The following is a 17,817-nucleotide window of genomic DNA, read 5'->3' on the forward strand; positions in this document are numbered from 1 at the left end:
AGGCCGAGCTCGGGCCGATGCGCGGAGGCCGATGCGTGGGGGCCGAGCTCGGGCCGATGCGCGGGGGCCGATGCGCGGGGGCCGAGCTCGGGCCGACGCTTTGGAGGCCGATGCTCGCAGACCGAGCTCGGGCCGATGCTCGCGGGCCGATGCTCGCGGGCCGATGCTCGCAGTCCGAGTTCGGGCCGATGCTCAGGCCGATGCTCGCGGGCCGATGCTCACGGGCTGATTCTCGGGCCGATGCTCAGGCCGATGCTCGCGGGCCGATGCGCACGGGCCGGTGCTCGCAGGCCGAGCTTGGGTTGATGCTCGCGGGCCGAGCTTGGGCTGATGCTCTCGGACCGATGCGCGCGGGCCGAGGGGCCGAGCTTGGGTTCATGCTCGCGGGCCGATGCGCGCAGGCCGAGCTCGGGGCCGATGCGCGCAGGCCGAGCTCGGGCCGATGCTCGCGGGCCGAGCTCAGGCCGATTCTCTGGCTGATGCTCGCGGGGCGATGCTCAGGCCGAGCTCGGGCTGATGCTCGGGCCGAAGTTCGCGGGCCTAGCTCGGGCCGATGCGCAGGCCGAAGTTCGCTGGCCGAGCTCGGGCCGATGGCTCGCGGGCCGATGCTCGGGCCGATGCTCGCGGGCCGATGCTCGGGGCCGATGCTCGCGGGCCGAGCTCGGGTCGATGCTCGCGGGCCGATGCCGGGCCAATGCTCAGAGGCCGAGCTCGGGCCTATGCTTGGACCGATGCTCGGGGGCCGAGCTCAGCCGGGCACGGGCCGATGCTCGCGGGCTGAGCTCGGGCCGATGCTCGCGGGCTGAGCTCGGGCCGATGCTCGCGGGCTGTGCTCGGCTGATGCTCGGGCTGATGCTCGGGCCGATGCGCGGGGGCCAAGCTCGTCCGATGATCGCGGGTCCAGGTCGGCCGATGCTCGCGGGCTGGGCTCGGGCCGATGCTCGCGGGCCGATGCTTGGACTGATGCTCGCGGGCCGAGCTTGGACCGATGCTCGGGCCGATACTCGTGAGCCGATGTGCGGGGACCGATGCTCGTGGGCCGATGCGCAGGGGCTGATGCTCGGGGGCCGATGCTCGCAGGCCGAAGCTCGGCCGAGCTCGAGCCAATGCTCGGGCCGAGCTCGGGCCGATGCTTGGACCGATGCTCGGGGGCCGAGCTCAGCCGGGCTCGGGCCGATGCTCGCGGGCTGATGCTCGGGCCGATGCTCGCGGGCCGATGCTCGCGGGCTGATGCTCGGGCCGATGCACGGGGGCCGATGCACGCGGGCCGATGCTCGCGGGCCGAGCTCGGCCGATGCTCGCGGGCCGATGCTCGCGGGCTGAGCTGGGGCCGATGCTCGCGGGCCGATGCTCACGGGCCGAGCTCGTGCCGATGCGCAGGCCGATGCTCGCGGGCTGAGCTTGGGCCAGTTCTCACGGGCCGATGCTCACGGACCGAGCTCGGGCCGATGCTCACGGACCGAGCTCGGGCCGATGCTCGGGCCGATGCTCGCGGGCCGAGCTCGGGCCTATGCTTGGGCCGATGCTCGCGGGCCGATGCTCGCGGGCCGAGCTCGGCCGATGCGCAGGCCGATGCTCGCGGGCCGAGTTCGGGCCGATGTGCAGGCCGATGTTCGCAGGCCGAGCTCGGGCCGATGCTCGCGGGCCGATGCTCGCGGGCCAAGCTCGGGCCGATGCTCGCGGGCTGAGCTCAGGCCGATGCTCGCGGGCCGATGCTCGCGGGCCGATGCTCGCGGGACCGAGCTCGGGCCGATGTTCGCGGGCCGATTCTCAGGCCTATGCTCGCGCCGATGCTCGGGCCGATGTTCGCAGTCCAATGCTCGCGGCCGGTGCGCGGGGGCCGATGCTCGGTGGCCGATGATCGTGGCTGATTCTCGGGCCGATGCTCGCGGGCCGATTCTCGGGCAGATGCTCGCGAGCCGTGCTCGGGCCGATGCTCAGGCCGATGCTCGCGGGCCGATGCTCGGGCCGAGCTTGGGCCGATGCTCTCGGACCGATGCGCGCGGGCCGGTGCTCGCGGGCTGAGCTTGAGTTCATGCTCGTGGACCGATGCGCGCAGGCCGAGCTCGGGCCGATGCTCGCGGCCGATGTGCGGGGGCCGATGCTCGGGGCCAAGCTTTGGCCGATTCTCGGGCTGATGCTCGCGGGGCGATGCTCAGGCCGAGCTCGGGCTAGATGCTCGGGCCGAAGCTCGCGTGCCGAGCTCGGGCCGATGCGCAGGCCGAAGTTCGCTGGCCGAGCTCGGGCCGGTTCTCGCGGCCAATGCGCGGGGGGCCGATGCTCGCTGGCTGATGCTCACGGGCCGATTCTCGGCCGAGCTCGGGCCGATGCTCTCGGACCGATGCACGCGGGCCGGTGCTCGCGGGCCGAGCTTGGGTTGATGCTCGGGGGCCGATGCGCGCAGGCTGAGCTCGGGCCGATGCGCGGAGGCCGATGCGCGGAGGCCGATGCTCGCGGGCCGAGCTCTGGCCAATGCGCGGGGGCCGATGCGCGGGGGCCGATGCTCGCGGGCCGAGCTCGGGCCGATGCTCGGGGCCGATGCTCGCGGGCCGAACTCGGCCGATGCTCGCAGGCCGATGCTCGCGGGCCGAGCTAGGGCCGATGCGTGCAGGCCAATGCTCGCAGGCCGAGCTCGGGCTGATGCGCGGAGGCCGATGCGCGGAGGCCGAGCTCGGGCCGATGCGCGGGCCGATGCGCGCAGGCCGAGCTCGGGCCGATGCGCGCAGGCCGAGCTCGGGCCGATGCTCGCGGGCCGATGCCGGGGGCCGATGCTCGCGGGGTGATTCTCGGCCGATGCTCGCGGGCCGAGCTCAGGCCTATGCTCGCGCCGATGCTCGCGGGCCGATGCTCGCAGGCCGATGCTCGCGGGCCGATGCTCGCGGACCGAGCTCAGGCCGATGCTCGCGGACCGAGCTCAGGCCTATGCTCTCGCGCCGATGCTCGCCGGCCGATGCTTGGGCCGATGCTCGCAGGCCGATTCTCGCGGGCCGGTGCGCGGGGGCCGATGCTCGGTGGCCGATGCTCGCGGGCCAATTCTCGGGCAGATGCTCGCGGGTCGATTCTCGGGCAGATGCTCGCGGGCCGATTCTCGGGCAGATGCTCGCGAGCCGAGCTCGGCCGATGCTCAGGCCGATGCCTCGCGGGCCGTTGCTCGGGCCGAGCTCAGGCCGATGCTCTCGGACCGATGCGCGCGGGCCGGTGCTCGCGGGCCGAGCTTGGGTTGATGCTCGGGGGCCGATGCGCGCAGGCTGAGTTCGGGCCAATGCTCGCGGGCCGATGCGCGGAGGCCGATGCGCGGAGGCCGATGCTCGCGGGCCGAGCTCTGGCCGATGCGCGGGGGCCGATGCGCGGGGCCGATGCTCGCGGGCCGATGCTCGCGGGCTGAGCTCGGGCCGATGCTCGCGGGCCGATGCTCGCGTGCCGAGCTTGGGTTCATGCTCCCGGACCCGGACCGATGCTCGCGTGCCGATGCGCGGGGGCCGATGCTAGCGGGCTGATTCTCGGGCCGATGCTCGCGAGACGAGCTCGGGCCGATGCTCAGGCCGATGCTCGTGGTCCGATGCTCGGGCCGAGCTTGGGCCGATGCTCTCGGACCGATGCGCGCGGGCCGGTGCTCGCGGGCCGAGCTTGGGTTGATGCTCGGGGCCCGATGTGCGCAGGCCGAGCTCGGGCCGATGCTCGCGGGCCGAGCTCTGGCCGATTCTCGGCTGATGCTCGCGGGGCGATGCTCAGGCCGAGCTCGGGCTGATGCTCGGGCCGATGCGCAGGCCGAAGTTCGCGGGCCAATGCTCGCGGACCGAGCTCGGGCCGATGCTCGCGGGCCGATGCTCGCGGGCCGATGCTCGCGGGCCGAGCTCGGGCCGATGCTCATGGGCCGAGCTCGGGCCTATGCTTGGACCGATGCTCGGGGGCCGAGCTCAGCCGGGCTCGGGCCGATGCTCGCGGGCTGAGCTTGGGCCGATGCTCGTGGGCTGTGCTCGGGCTGATGCTCGGGCCGATGCTCACGGGCCAAGCTCGTCCGATGATCGCGGGTCCAGGTCGGCCGATGCTCGCGGGCTGTGCTCGGGCCGATGCTCGCGGGCCGATGCTTGGACTGATGCTCGCGGGCCGAGCTTGGACCGATGCTCGGGCCGATGCTCGTGAGCCGATGTGCGGGGACCGATGCTCGCGGGCCGATGCGCGGGGGCTGATGCTCGCGGGCCGATGCTCGCGGGCCGAAGCTCGGGCCGAGCTCGAGCCAATGCTCGGGCCGAGCTCGGGCCGATGCTTGGACCGATGCTCGGGGGCCGAGCTCAGCCGGGCTCGGGCCGATGCTCGCGGGCTGAGCTCGGGCCGATGCTCGCGGGCCGATGCTCGCGGGCCGATGCTCGGGCCGATGCGCGGGGGCCGATGCTCGCGGGCCGACGCTCGCGGGCCGAGCTTGGGTTCATGCTCGCGGGCCGACGCGCGCAGTCCGAGCTCGGGCCGATGCTCGCGGGCCGATGCTTGCGGGCCGATGCTCGCGGGCCGATGCTCGCAGTCCGAGCTCGGGCCGAAGCTCAGGCCGATGCTCGCGGGCCGATGCTCACGGGCTGATTCTCGGGCCGATGCTCGCGAGCTGAGCTCGGGCCGATGCTCAGGCCGATGCTCGCGGGCCGATGCGCACGGGCCGGTGCTCGCGGGCCGAGCTTGGGTTGATGCTCGCGGGCCGATGCGCGCAGGCCGAGCTCGGGCCGATGCGCGGGGGCCGATGCTCGCGGGCCGAGCTTGGGCTGATGCTCTCGGACCGATGCGCGCGGGCCGAGCTTGGGTTCATGCTCGCGGGCCGATGCGTGCAGGCCGAGCTCGGGCCGATGCTCGCGGGCCGAGCTCAGGCCGATTCTCGGGCTGATGCTCGCGGGGCGATGCTCAGGCCGAGCTCGGGCTGATGCTCGGGCCGAAGCTCGCGGGCCGAGCTCGGGCCGATGCGCAAGCCGAAGTTCGCTGGCCGAGCTCGGGCCGGTTCTCACGGGCCAATGCTCGCGGGCCGATGCTCGGGCCGATGCTCGCGGGCCGATGCTCGCGGGCCGAGCTCGGGTCCATGCTCGCGGGCCGATGCTCGGGCCGATGCTCGCGGGCCGAGCTCGGGTCGATGCTCGCGGGCTGAGCTCGGGCCGATGCTCGCTGGGCCGATGCTCGCGTGCCGAGCTTGGGTTCATGCTCCCGGACCGATGCTCGCGTGCCGATGCGCGGGGGCCGATGCTAGCGGGCCGATGCGCGGGGGCTGATGCTCGGGGGCCGATGCTCGCGGGCCGAAGCTCGGGCTGAGCTCGGGCCAATGCTCGGGCCGAGCTCGGGCCGATGCTTGGACCGATGCTCGGGGGCCGAGCTCAGCCGGGCTCGGGCCGATGCTCTCGGGCCGAGCTTGGGCCGATGCTCTCGGACCGATGCACGCGGGGCCGGTGCTCGCGGGCCGAGCTTGGGTTCATGCTCCTGGACCGATGCACGCAGGCTGAGCTCGGGCCGATGCTCGCGTGCCGATGCGCGGAGGCCGATGCTCAGACGCCGATGCTCGCGGGCCGGCTAGGGCCGATGCGTGCAGTCCGATGTGCGCAGGCCGATGCTCGCGGGCCGATTCTCGGGCCGATGCTCGCGGGCCGATTCTCGGGCCGATGCTCGCGGGCCGATTCTCGGGCAGATGCTCGCGGGCCGATTCTCGGGCAGATGCTCGCGAGACGAGCTCGGGCCGATGCTCAGGCCGATGCTCGCGGTCCGATGCTCGGGCTGAGCTTGGGCCGATGCTCTCGGACCGATGCGCGCGGGCCGGTGCTCGCGGGCCGAGCTTGGGTTGATGCTCGGGGCCCGATGTGCGCAGGCCGAGCTCGGGCCGATGCTCGCGGGCCGAGCTCTGGCCGATTCTCGGGCTGATGCTCGCGGGGCGATGCTCAGGCCGAGCTCGGGCTGATGCTCGGGCCGATGCGCAGGCCGAAGTTCGCGGGCCAATGCTCGCGGACCGAGCTCGGGCCGATGCTCGGGCCGAGCTCGGGCCTATGCTTGGACCGATGCTCGGGGGCCGAGCTCATCCGGGCTCGGGCCGATGCTCGCGGGCTGAGCTTGGGCCGATGCTCGTGGGCTGTGCTCGGGCTGATGCTCGGGCCGATGCTCACGGGCCAAGCTCGTCCGATGATCGCGGGTCCAGGTCGGCCGATGCTCGCGGGCTGTGCTCGGGCCGATGCTCGCGGGCCGATGCTTGGACTGATGCTCACGGGCCGAGCTTGGACCGATGCTCGGGCCGATGCTCGTGAGCCGATGTGCGGGGGACCGATGCTCGCGGGCCGATGCGCGGGGGCTGATGCTCGCGGGCCGATGCTCGCGGGCCGAGCTCGAGCCAATGCTCGACCGAGCTCGGCCGATGCTTGGACCGATGCTCGGGGGCCGAGCTCAGCCCGGGCTCGGGCCGATGCTCGCGGGCTGAGCTCGGGCCGATGCTCGCGGGCCGATGCTCGCGGGCCGATGCTCGGGCCGATGCGCGGGGGCCGATGCTCGCGGGCCGACGCTCGCGGGCCGAGCTTGGGTTCATGCTCGCGGGCCGACGCGCGCAGTCCGAGCTCGGGCCGATGCTCGCGGGCCGATGCTCGCGGGCCGATGCTCGCGGGCCGATGCTCGCAGTCCGAGCTCGGGCCGAAGCTCAGGCCGATGCTCGCGGGCCGATGCTCACGGGCTGATTCTCGGGCCGATGCTCGCGAGCTGAGCTCGGGCCGATGCTCAGGCCGATGCTCGCGGGCCGATGCGCACGGCCGGTGCTCGCGGGCCGAGCTTGGGTTGATGCTCGCGGGCCGATGCGCGCGGACCGAGCTTGGGTTCATGCTCGCGGGCCGATGCGCGCGGGCCGAGCTTGGGTTCATGCTCGCGGGCCGATGCATGCAGGCCGAGCTCGGGCCGATGCTCGCGGGCCGAGCTCAGGCCGATTCTCGGGCTGATGCTCGCGGGGCGATGCTCAGGCCGAGCTCGGGCTGATGCTCGGGCCGAAGCTCGCGGGCCGAGCTCGGGCCGGATGCGCAAGCTGAAGTTCGCTGGCCGAGCTCGGGCCGGTTCTCACGGGCCAATGCTCGCGGGCCGAGCTCGGGCCGATGCTCGCGGGCCGATGCTCGGGCCGATGCTCGCGGGCCGATGCTCGCGGGCCGAGCTCGGGTCCATGCTCGCGGGCCGATGCTCGGGCCGATGCTCGGGCCGATGCTCGCGGGCCGATGCTCGCGGGCCGATGCTCGCGGGCCGAGCTCGGGTCGATGCTTGCGGGCCGATGCTCGGGCCGAGCTCGGGCCAATGCTCAGGCCGAGCTCGGGCCTATGCTTGGACCGATGCTCGGGGGCCGAGCTCAGCCAGGCTCGGGCCGATGCTCGCAGGCTGAGCTTGGGCCGATGCTCGCGGGCTGTGCTCGGGCTGATGCTCGGGCTGATGCTTGGGCCGATGCTCACGGGCCAAGCTCATCCGATGATCGCGGGTCCAGGTCGGCCGATGCTCGCGGGCTGTGCTCGGGCCGATGCTCGTGGGCCGATGCTTGGACTGATGCTCGCGGGCCGAGCTCGGGCCGATGCTCGGGCCGATGCGCGGGCCGATGTTCGCAGGCCGAGCTCGGGCCGAGCTCAGGCCTATGCTCGCGCTGATGCTCGCCGGCCGATGCTCGCGGGCCGGTGCGCGGGGGCCGATGCTCGGTGGCCGATGATCGCGGGCCGATTCTCGGGCCGATGCTCGCGGTCCAATTCTTGGGCAGATGCTCGCGGGCCGATTCTCGGGCAGATGCTCGCGAGCCGTGCTCGGGCCGATGCTCAGGCCGATGCTCGCGGGCCGATGCTCGGGCCGAGCTTGGGCCGATGCTCTCGGACCGATGCGCGCGGGCCGGTGCTCGCGGGCCGAGCTTGAGTTCATGCTCCCGGACCGATGCGCGCAGGCTGAGCTCGGGCCGATGCTCGCGGGCCAATGCGCGGGGGCCAATGCGCGGAGGCCGATGCTCGCGGGCCGATTCTCGGGCTGAGCTTGGGCCGATGCTCTCGGACCGATGCGCGCGGGCCGGTGCTCGCGGGCTGAGCTTGGGTTGATGCTCGGGGGCCGATGCGCGCAGGCCGAGCTCGGGCCAATGCTCACGGGCCGATGCGCGGGGGCCGATGCTCACGAGCCGATGCGCGGGGGCTGATGCTCGCGGGCCGATGCTCGCGAGCCGAGCTCGGGCCGATGCTCGCGGGCCGATGCTCGTGGGCCGATGCTTGGGCCGAGCTTTGGCCGATGCTCTCGGACCGATGCGCGCGGGCCGGTGCTCGCGGGCCGAGCTTGAGTTCATGCTCCCGGACCGATGCGCGCAGGCCGAGCTCGGGCCGATGCTCGCGTGCCGATGCGCGGAGGCCGATGCTCAGACGCCGATGCTCGCGGGCCGAGCTAGGGCCGATGCGTGCAGTCCGATGTGCGCAGGCCGAGCTCGGGCCGATGCGCGGAGGCCGATGCGTGGGGGCCGAGCTCGGGCCGATGCGCGGGGGCCGATGCGCGGGGGCCGAGCTCGGACCGACGCTTGGAGGCCGATGCTCGCAGACCGAGCTCGGGCCGATGCTCGCGGGCCGATGCTCGCGGGCCGATGCTCGCAGTCCGAGTTCGGGCCGAAGCTCAGGCCGATGCTCGCGGGCCGATGCTCACGGGCTGATTCTCGGGCCGATGCTCGCGAGCTGAGCTCGGGCCGATGCTCAGGCCGATGCTCGCGGGCCAATGCGCGCGGGCCGGTGCTCGCAGGCCGAGCTTGGGTTGATGCTCGGGGGCCGATGCGCGCAGGCCGAGCTCGGGCCGATGCGCAGGGGCCGATGCTCGCGGGCCGAGCTTGGGCTGATGCTCTCGGACCGATGCGCGCGGGCCGAGCTTGGGTTCATGCTCGCGGGCCGATGCGCGCAGGCCGAGCTCGGGCCGATGCTCGCGGGCTGAGCTCAGGCCGATTCTCGGGCTGATGCTCGCGGGGCGATGCTCAGGCCGAGCTCGGGCTGATGCTCGGGCCGAAGTTTGCGGGCCTAGCTCGGGCCGATGCGCAGGCCGAAGTTCGCTGGCCGAGCTCGGGCCGATGCTCGCGGGCCGAGCTCGGGTCGATGCTCGCGGGCCGATGCTCGGGCCGAGCTCGGGCCTATGCTCAGGCCGAGCTCGGGCCTATGCTTGGACTGATGCTCGGGGGCCGAGCTCAGCCGGGCTCGGGCCGATGCTCACGGGCTGAGCTCGGGCCGATGCTCGCGGGCTGTGCTCGGGCTGATGCTCGGGCTGATGCTCGGGCCGATGCTCACGGGCCAAGCTCGTCCGATGATCGCGGGTCCAGGTCGGCCGATGCTCGCGGGCTGTGCTCGGGCCGATGCTCGCGGGCCGATGCTTGGACTGATGCTCGCGGGCCGAGCTTGGACCGATGCTCAGGCCGATGCTCGTGAGCTGATGTGCGGGGGACCGATGCTCGCGGGCCGATGCGCAGGGGCTGATGCTCGGGGGCCGATGCTCGCGGGCCGAAGCTCGGGCCGAGCTCGAGCCAATGCTCGGGCCGAGCTCGGGCCGATGCTTGGACCGATGCTCGGGGGCCGAGCTCAGCCGGGCTCGGGCCGATGCTCGCGGGCTGAGCTCGGGCCGATGCTCGCGGGCCGATGCTTGCGGGCTGATGCTCGGGCCGATGCACGGGGGCCGATGCTCGCGGGCCGAGCTCGGGCCGATGCTCGCGGGCCGATGCTCGCGGGCTGAGCTGGGGCCGATGCTCGCGGGCCGATGCTCACGGGCCGAGCTCGTGCCGCTGCGCAGGCCGATGCTCGCGGGCCGAGCTTGGGCCAGTTCTCACGGGCCGATGCTCATGGACCGAGCTCGGGCCGATGCTCGGGCCGATGCTCGCGGGCCGAGCTCGGGCCTATGCTTGGGCCGATGCTCGCGGGCCGATGCTCGCGGGCCGAGCTCGGGCCGATGCGCAGGCCGATGCTCGCGGGCCGAGCTCGGGCCGATGCGCAGGCCGATGTTCGCAGGCCGAGCTCGGGCCGATGCTCGCGGGCCAAGCTCGGGCCGATGCTCGCGGGCTGAGCTCAGGCCTATGCTCGCGCCGATGCTCGCGGGCCGATGCTCGCGGGCCGATGCTCGCGGGCCGATGCTCGCGGGCCGATGCTCGCGGACCGAGCTCGGGCCGATGCTCGCGGGCCGATTCTCAGGCCTATGCTCGCGCCGATGCTCGCCGGCCGATGCTCGGGCCGATGCTCGCGGGCCGATGTTCGCGGGCCGGTGCGCGGGGGCCGATGCTCGGTGGCCGATGATCGTGGGCTGATTCTCGGGCCGATGCTCGCGGGCCGATTCTCGGGCAGATGCTCGCGAGCCGTGCTCGGGCCGATGCTCAGGCCGATGCTCGCGGGCCGATGCTCGGGCCGAGCTTGGGCCGATGCTCTCGGACCGATGCGCGCGGGCCGGTGCTCGCGGGCCGAGCTTGAGTTCATGCTCGCGGACCGATGCGCGCAGGCTGAGCTCGGGCCGATGCTCGCGGGCCAATGCGCGGGGGCCAATGCGCGGAGGCCGATGCTCGCGGGCCGATTCTCGGGCCGAGCTTGGGCCGATGCTCTCGGACCGATGCGCGCGGGCCGGTGCTCGCGGGCTGAGCTTGGGTTGATGCTCGGGGGCCGATGCGCGCAGGCCGAGCTCGGGCCAATGCTCACGGGCCGATGCGCGGGGGCCGATGCTCACGAGCCGATGCGCGGGGGCTGATGCTCTCGGGCCGATGCTCGCGAGCCAAGCTCGGGCCGATGCTCGCGGGCTGATGCTCGTGGGCCGATGCTTGGGCCGAGCTTTGGCCGATGCTCTCGGACCGATGCGCGCGGGCCGGTGCTCGCGGGCCGAGCTTGAGTTCATGCTCCCGGACCGATGCGCGCAGGCTGAGCTCGGGCCGATGCGCGGGGGCCGATGCGCGGAGGCCGATGCTCGCGGGCCGATTCTCGGGCCGAGCTTGGGCCGATGCTCTCGGACCGATGCACGCGGGCCGGTGCTCGCGGGCCGAGCTTGGGTTGATGCTCGGGGGCCGATGCGCGCAGGCTGAGCTCGGGCCGATGCTCGCGGGCCGATGCGCGGAGGCCGATGCGCGGAGGCCGATGCTCGCGGGCCGAGCTCTGGCCGATGCGCGGGGGCCGATGCTCGCGGGCTGAACTCGGGCCGATGCTCACGGGCCGAGCTTGGGTTCATGCTCCCGGACCGATGCTCGCGGGCCGAGCTCGGGCCGATGCTCGCGGGCCGATGCGCGGAGGCCGATGCTCAGACGCCGATGCTCGCGGGCCGAGGTAGGGCCGATGCGTGCAGTCCGATGTGCGCAGGCCGAGCTCGGGCCGATGCGCGGAGGCCGATGCGTGGGGGCCGAGCTCAGGCCGATGCGCGGGGGCCGATGCGCGCAGGCCGAGCTCGGACCGATGCTTGGAGGCCGATGCTCGCAGACTGAGCTCGGGCCGATGCTCGCAGTCCAAGCTCAGGCCGAAGCTCAGGCCGATGCTCGCGGGCCAATGCGCGGGGGCTGATGCGCGGGGGCCGATGCTCGCGGGCTGATTCTCGGGCCGATGCTCGCGGGGTGATTCTCGGGCAGATGCTCGCGAGCCGAGCTCGGGCCGATGCTCAGGCCGATGCTCGCGGTCCGATGCTCGGGCCGAACTTGGGCCAATGCTATCGGACCGATGCGCGCGGGCCGGTGCTCGCGAGCCGAGCTTGGGTTGATGCTCGGGGGCCGATGCGCGCAGTCCGAGCTCGGGCCAATGCGCGGGGGCCGATGCTCGCGGGCCGAGCTTGGGCCGATGCTATCGGACCGATGCGCGCGGGCCGGTGCTCGCGGGCCGAGCTTGGGTTCATGCTCGGGGGCCGATGCTCGTGGGCCGATGCTTGGACCGATGCTCGCGGGCCGAGCTCAGGATGATGCTCAGGCTTATGCTCGCGGGACGATGCTCGGGCCGAGCTCGGGCCGATGCTCGGGCCGAAGCTCGCGGGCCGATGCTCGCGGGCCGAGCTCAGGCCGATGCTCAGGCTGATGCTCGCGGGACGATGCTCGGGCCGAGCTTGGGCCGATGCTCTCGGACCGATGCTCGCGGGCCGATGCTCGCGGGCCGATGCTCGGGCCGATGCTCGGGGGCCGATGCTCGCGGGCTGAACTCGGGCCGATGCTCGCGGGCCGATGCTCGCGGGCCGAGCTTGGGTTCATGCTCCTGGACCGATGCTCGCGGGCCGAGCTCGGGCAGATGCTCGCGTGCCGATGCGCAGAGGCCGATGCTCAGACGCCGATGCTCGCGGGCCGAGCTAGGGCCGATGCGTGCAGTCCGATGTGCGCAGGCCGAGCTCGGGCCGATGCGCGGAGGCCGATGCGTGGGGGCCGATCTCGGGCCGATGCGCGGGGGCCGATGCGCGCAGGCCGAGCTCGGGCCGATGCTTGGAGGCCGATGCTCGCAGACCGAGCTCGGGCCGATGCTCGCGGGCCGATGCTCGCAGTCCGAGCTCGGGGCCGAAGCTCAGGCCGATGCTCGCGGGCCGATGCTCACGGGCTGATTCTCGGGCCGATGCTCGCGAGCTGAGTTCGGGCCGATGCTCAGGCCGATGCTCGCGGGCCGATGCGCACGGGCCGGTGCTCGCGGGCCGAGCTTGGGTTGATGCTCGCGGGCCGATGCGCGCAGGCCGAGCTCGGGCCGATGCGCGGGGGCCGATGCTCGCGGGCCGAGCTTGGGCTGATGCTCTCGGACCGATGCGCGCGGGCCGAGCTTGGGTTCATGCTCGCGGGCCGATGCGTGCAGGCCGAGCTCGGGCCGATGCTCGCGGGCCGAGCTCAGGCCGATTCTCGGGCTGATGCTCGCGGGGCGATGCTCAGGCCGAGCTCGGGCTGATGCTCGGGCCGAAGCTCGCGGGCCTAGCTCGGGCCGATGCGCAAGCCGAAGTTCGCTGGCCGAGCTCGGGCCGGTTCTCGCGGGCCAATGCTCGCGGGCCGAGCTCGGGCCGATGCTCGCGGGCCGATGCTCGCGGGCCGAGCTCGGGTCCATGCTCGCGGGCCGATGCTCGGGCCGATGCTCGCGGGCCGATGCTCACGGGCCGAGCTCGGGTCGATGCTCGCGGGGCGATGCTCGGGCCGAGCTCGGGCCAATGCTCAGGCCGAGCTCGGGCCTATGCTTGGACCGATGCTCGGGGGCCGAGCTCAGCCGGGCTCGGGCCGATGCTCGCAGGCTGAGCTTGGGCCGATGCTCGCGGGCTGTGCTCGGGCTGATGCTCGGGCTGATGCTCGGGCCGATGCTCGCGGGCCGAGCTCGTCCGATGATCGCGGGTCCAGGTCGGCCGATGCTCGCGGGCTGTGCTCGGGCCGATGCTCGCGGGCTGTGCTCGGGCCGATGCTCGCGGGCCGATGCTTGGACTGATGCTCGCGGGCCGAGCTCGGGCCGATGCTCGGGCCAATGCTCGCGGGCCGAGCTCGGGCCGATGCGCGGGCCGATGTTCGCAGGCCGAGCTCGGGCCGATGCTCGCGGGCCGAGCTCAGGCCTATGCTCGCGCTGATGCTCGCCGGCCGATGCTCGCCGGCCGATGCTCGCGGGCCGGTGCGCGGGGGCCGATGCTCGGTGGCCGATGATCGCGGGCCGATTCTCGGGCCGATGCTCGCGGTCCAATTCTCGGGCAGATGCTCGCGGGCCGATTCTCGGGCAGATGCTCGCGAGCCGTGCTCGGGCCGATGCTCAGGCCGATGCTCGCGGGCCGATGCTCGGGCCGAGCTTGGGCCGATGCTCTCAGACCGATGCGCGCGGGCCGGTGCTCGCGGGCCGAGCTTGAGTTCATGCTCGCGGACCGATGCGCGCAGGCTGAGCTCGGGCCGATGCTCGCGGGCCAATGCGCGGGGGCCAATGCGCGGAGGCCGATGCTCGCGGGCCGATTCTCGGGCCGAGCTTGGGCCGATGCTCTCGGACCGATGCGCGCGGGCCGGTGCTCGCGGGCTGAGCTTGGGTTGATGCTCGGGGGCCGATGCGCGCAGGCCGAGCTCGGGCCAATGCTCACGGGCCGATGCGCGGGGGCCGATGCTCACGAGCCGATGCGCGGGGGCTGATGCTCTCGGGCCGATGCTCGCGAGCCGAGCTCGGGCCGATGCTCGCGGGCTGATGCTCGTGGGCCGATGCTTGGGCCGAGCTTTGGCCGATGCTCTCGGACCGATGCGCGCGGGCCGGTGCTCGCGGGCCGAGCTTGAGTTCATGCTCCCGGACCGATGCGCGCAGGCTGAGCTCGGGCCGATGCGCGGGGGCCGATGCGCGGAGGCCGATGCTCGCGGGCCGATTCTCGGGCCGAGCTTGGGCCGATGCTCTCGGACCGATGCACGCGGGCCGGTGCTCGCGGGCCGAGCTTGGGTTGATGCTCGGGGGCCGATGCGCGCAGGCTGAGCTCGGGCCGATGCTCGCGGGCCAATGCGCGGGGGCCAATGCGCGGAGGCCGATGCTCGCGGGCCGATTCTCGGGCCGAGCTTGGGCCGATGCTCTCGGACCGATGCGCGCGGGCCGGTGCTCGCGGGCTGAGCTTGGGTTGATGCTCGGGGGCCGATGCGCGCAGGCCGAGCTCGGGCCAATGCTCACGGGCCGATGCGCGGGGGCCGATGCTCACGAGCCGATGCGCGGGGGCTGATGCTCGCGGGCCGATGCTCGCGAGCCGAGCTCGGGCCGATGCTCGCGGGCCGATGCTCGCGGGCCGATGCTCGTGGGCCGATGCTTGGGCCGAGCTTTGGCCGATGCTCTCGGACCGATGCGCGCGGGCCGGTGCTCGCGGGCGGAGCTTGAGTTCATGCTCCCGGACCGATGCGCGCAGGCTGAGCTCGGGCCGATGCGCGGGGGCCGATGCGCGGGAGCCGATGCGCGGAGGCCGATGCTCGCGGGCCGATTCTCGGGCCGAGCTTGGGCCGATGCTCTCGGACCGATGCACGCGGGCCGGTGCTCGCGGGCCGAGCTTGGGTTGATGCTCGGGGGCCGATGCGCGCAGGCTGAGCTCAGGGCCGATGCTCGCGGGCCGATGCGCGGAGGCCGATGCGCGGAGGCCGATGCTCGCGGGCCGAGCTCTGGCCAATGCGCGGGGGCCGATGCGCGGGGGCCGATGCTCGCGGGCCGATGCTCGCGGGCCGAGCTCGGGCCGATGCTCGGGGGCCGATGCTCGCGGGCTGAACTCGGGCCGATGCTCGCGGGCCGATGCTCGCGGGCCGAGCTTGGGTTCATGCTCCCGGACCGATGCTCGCGGGCCGAGCTCGGGCCGATGCTCGCGTGGCCGATGCTCGCGGGCCGAGCTCGGGTCGATGCTCGCGGGGCGATGCTCGGGCCGAGCTCGGGCCAATGCTCAGGCTGACCTCGGGCCTATGCTTGGACCGATGCTCGGGGGCCGAGCTCAGCCGGGCTCGGGCCGATGCTCGCGGGCTGAGCTCGGGCCGATGCTCGCGGGCTGATGCTCGGGGGCCGATGCTCGCGGGCCGATGCTCGCGGGCCGAGCTCGGGCCGATGCTCGTGGGCCGATGCTCACGGGCTGATGCTCACGGGCCGAGCTTTGGCCAGTTCTCACGGGCCGATGCTCACGGACCGAGTTCGGGCCGATGCTCGCGGGCTGAGCTCGGGCCTATGCTTGGGCCGATGCTCGCGGGCCGAGCTCGGGCCAGTTCTCGCGGGCCGATGCTCGCGGACCGAGCTCGGGCCGATGCTCGCGGGCCGAGCTCGGGCCGATGCTCGCGGGCCGATGCTCGCGGGCCGAGCTCGGGCCGATGCTCGCGGGCCGAGCTCGGGCCGATGCTCAGGCCGATGCTCGCGGGCCGATGCTCGCAGGCCGATGCTCGCGGGCCGATGCTCGCAGACAGAGCTCAGGCCGATGCTCGCAGGCCGATGCTCGCGGGCCGATGCTCAGGCCGATGCTCGCGGGCCGATTCTCGGGCCGAGCTTGGGCCGATGCTCTCGGACCGATGCGCGCGGGCCGGTGCTCGCGGGCCGAGCTTGGGTTGATGCTCGCGGGCCGATGCGCGCAGGCCGAGCTCGGGCCGATGCTCGCGGGCCGAGCTCAGGCCTATGCTCGCGCCGATGCTCGCCGGCCGATGCTCGCGGGCCGATGCTCGCGGACCGAGCTCGGGCCGATGCTCGCGGGCCGAGCTCAGGCCTATGCTCGCGCCGATGCTCGCCGGCCGATGCTCGGGCCGATGCTCGCAGTCCAATGCTCGCGGGCCGGTGCGCGGGGGCCGATGCTCGGGGTCCGATGATTGTGGGCTGATTCTCGGGCCGATGCTCGCGGGCCGATGCTCAGGCCGATGCTCGCGAGCCGAGCTCGGCCCGATGCTCAGGCCGATGCTCGGGCCGAGCTTGGGCCGATGCTCTCGGACCGATGCGCGTGGGCCGGTGCTCGCGGGCCGAGCTTGGGTTCATGCTCGCGGGCCGATGCGCGCAGGCCGAGCTCGGGCTGATGCTCGCGGGCCGATGCTCGGGCCGATGCTCGCAGGCCGATGCTCGCGGGCCGGTGCGCGGGGGCCAATGCTCGGTGGCCGATGCTCGCGGTCCGATTCTCGGGCCGAGCTTGGGCCGATGCTCTCGGACCGATGCGCGCGGGCCGATGCTCGCGGGCCGAGCTTGGGTTGATGCTCGGGGGCCGATGCGCGCAGGCTGAGCTCGGGCCGATGCGCGGAGGCCGATGCGCGGAGGCCGATGCTCGCGGGCCGAGCTTGGGCCGATGCTCGCGGGCTGAGCTCGTGCCGATGCGCGGAGGCCGATGCTCAGACGCCGATGCTCGCGGGCCGAGCTAGGGCCGATGCGTGCAGTCCGATGTGCGCAGGCCGAGCTCGGGCCGATGCGCGGAGGCCGATGCGTGGGGGCCGAGCTCGGGCCGATGCGCGGGGGCCGATGCGCGCAGGCCGAACTCGGGCCGATTCTTGGAGGCCGATGCTCGCAGACCGAGCTCGGGCCGATGCTCGCGGGCCGATGCTCGCGGGCCGATGCTCGCAGTCCAAGCTCAGGCCGAAGCTCAGGCCGATGCTCGCGGGCCAATGCGCGGGGGCTGATGCGCGGGGGCCGATGCTCGCGGGCTGATTCTCGGGCCGATGCTCGCGGGGTGATTCTCGGGCAGATGCTCGCGAGCCGAGCTCGGGCCGATGCTCAGGCCGATGCTCGCGGTCCGATGCTCGGGCCGAACTTGGGCCAATGCTATCGGACCGATGCGCGCGGGCCGGTGCTCGCGGACCGAGCTTGGGTTGATGCTCGGGGGCCGATGCGCGCAGGCCGAGCTCGGGCCGATGCGCGGGGGCCGATGCTCTCGGACCGATGCGCGCGGGCCGGTGCTCGCGGGCCGAGCTTGGGTTCATGCTCGGGGGCCGATGCTCGTGGGCCGATGCTTGGACCGATGCTCGCGGGCCGAGCTCAGGCCGATGCTCAGGCTGATGCTCGCGGGACGATGCTCGGGCCGAGCTCGGGCCGATGCTCGGGCCGAAGCTCGCGGGCCGATGCTCGCGGGCCGAGCTCAGGCCGATGCTCAGGCTGATGCTCGCGGGACGATGCTCGGGCCGAGCTTGGGCCGATGCTCTCGGACCGATGCTCGCGGGCCGATGCTCGCGGGCCGAGCTCGGGCCGATGCTCGGGGGCCGATGCTCGCGGGCTGAACTCGGGCCGATGCTTGCGGGCCGATGCTCGCGTGCCGAGCTTGGGTTCATGCTCCCGGACCGATGCTCGCGGGCCGAGCTCGGGCCGATGCTCGCGTGCCGATGCGCAGAGGCCGATGCTCAGACGCCGATGCTCGCGGGCCGAGCTAGGGCCGATGCGTGCAGTCCGATGTGCGCAGGGCCGATGCGCGGAGGCCGATGCGTGGGGGCCGAGCTCGGGCCGA

The sequence above is a fragment of the Struthio camelus genome, chromosome 2, assembly GCF_040807025.1.
Source record: "Struthio camelus isolate bStrCam1 chromosome 2, bStrCam1.hap1, whole genome shotgun sequence".
Classification (NCBI taxonomy): Eukaryota; Metazoa; Chordata; class Aves; order Struthioniformes; family Struthionidae; genus Struthio; species Struthio camelus.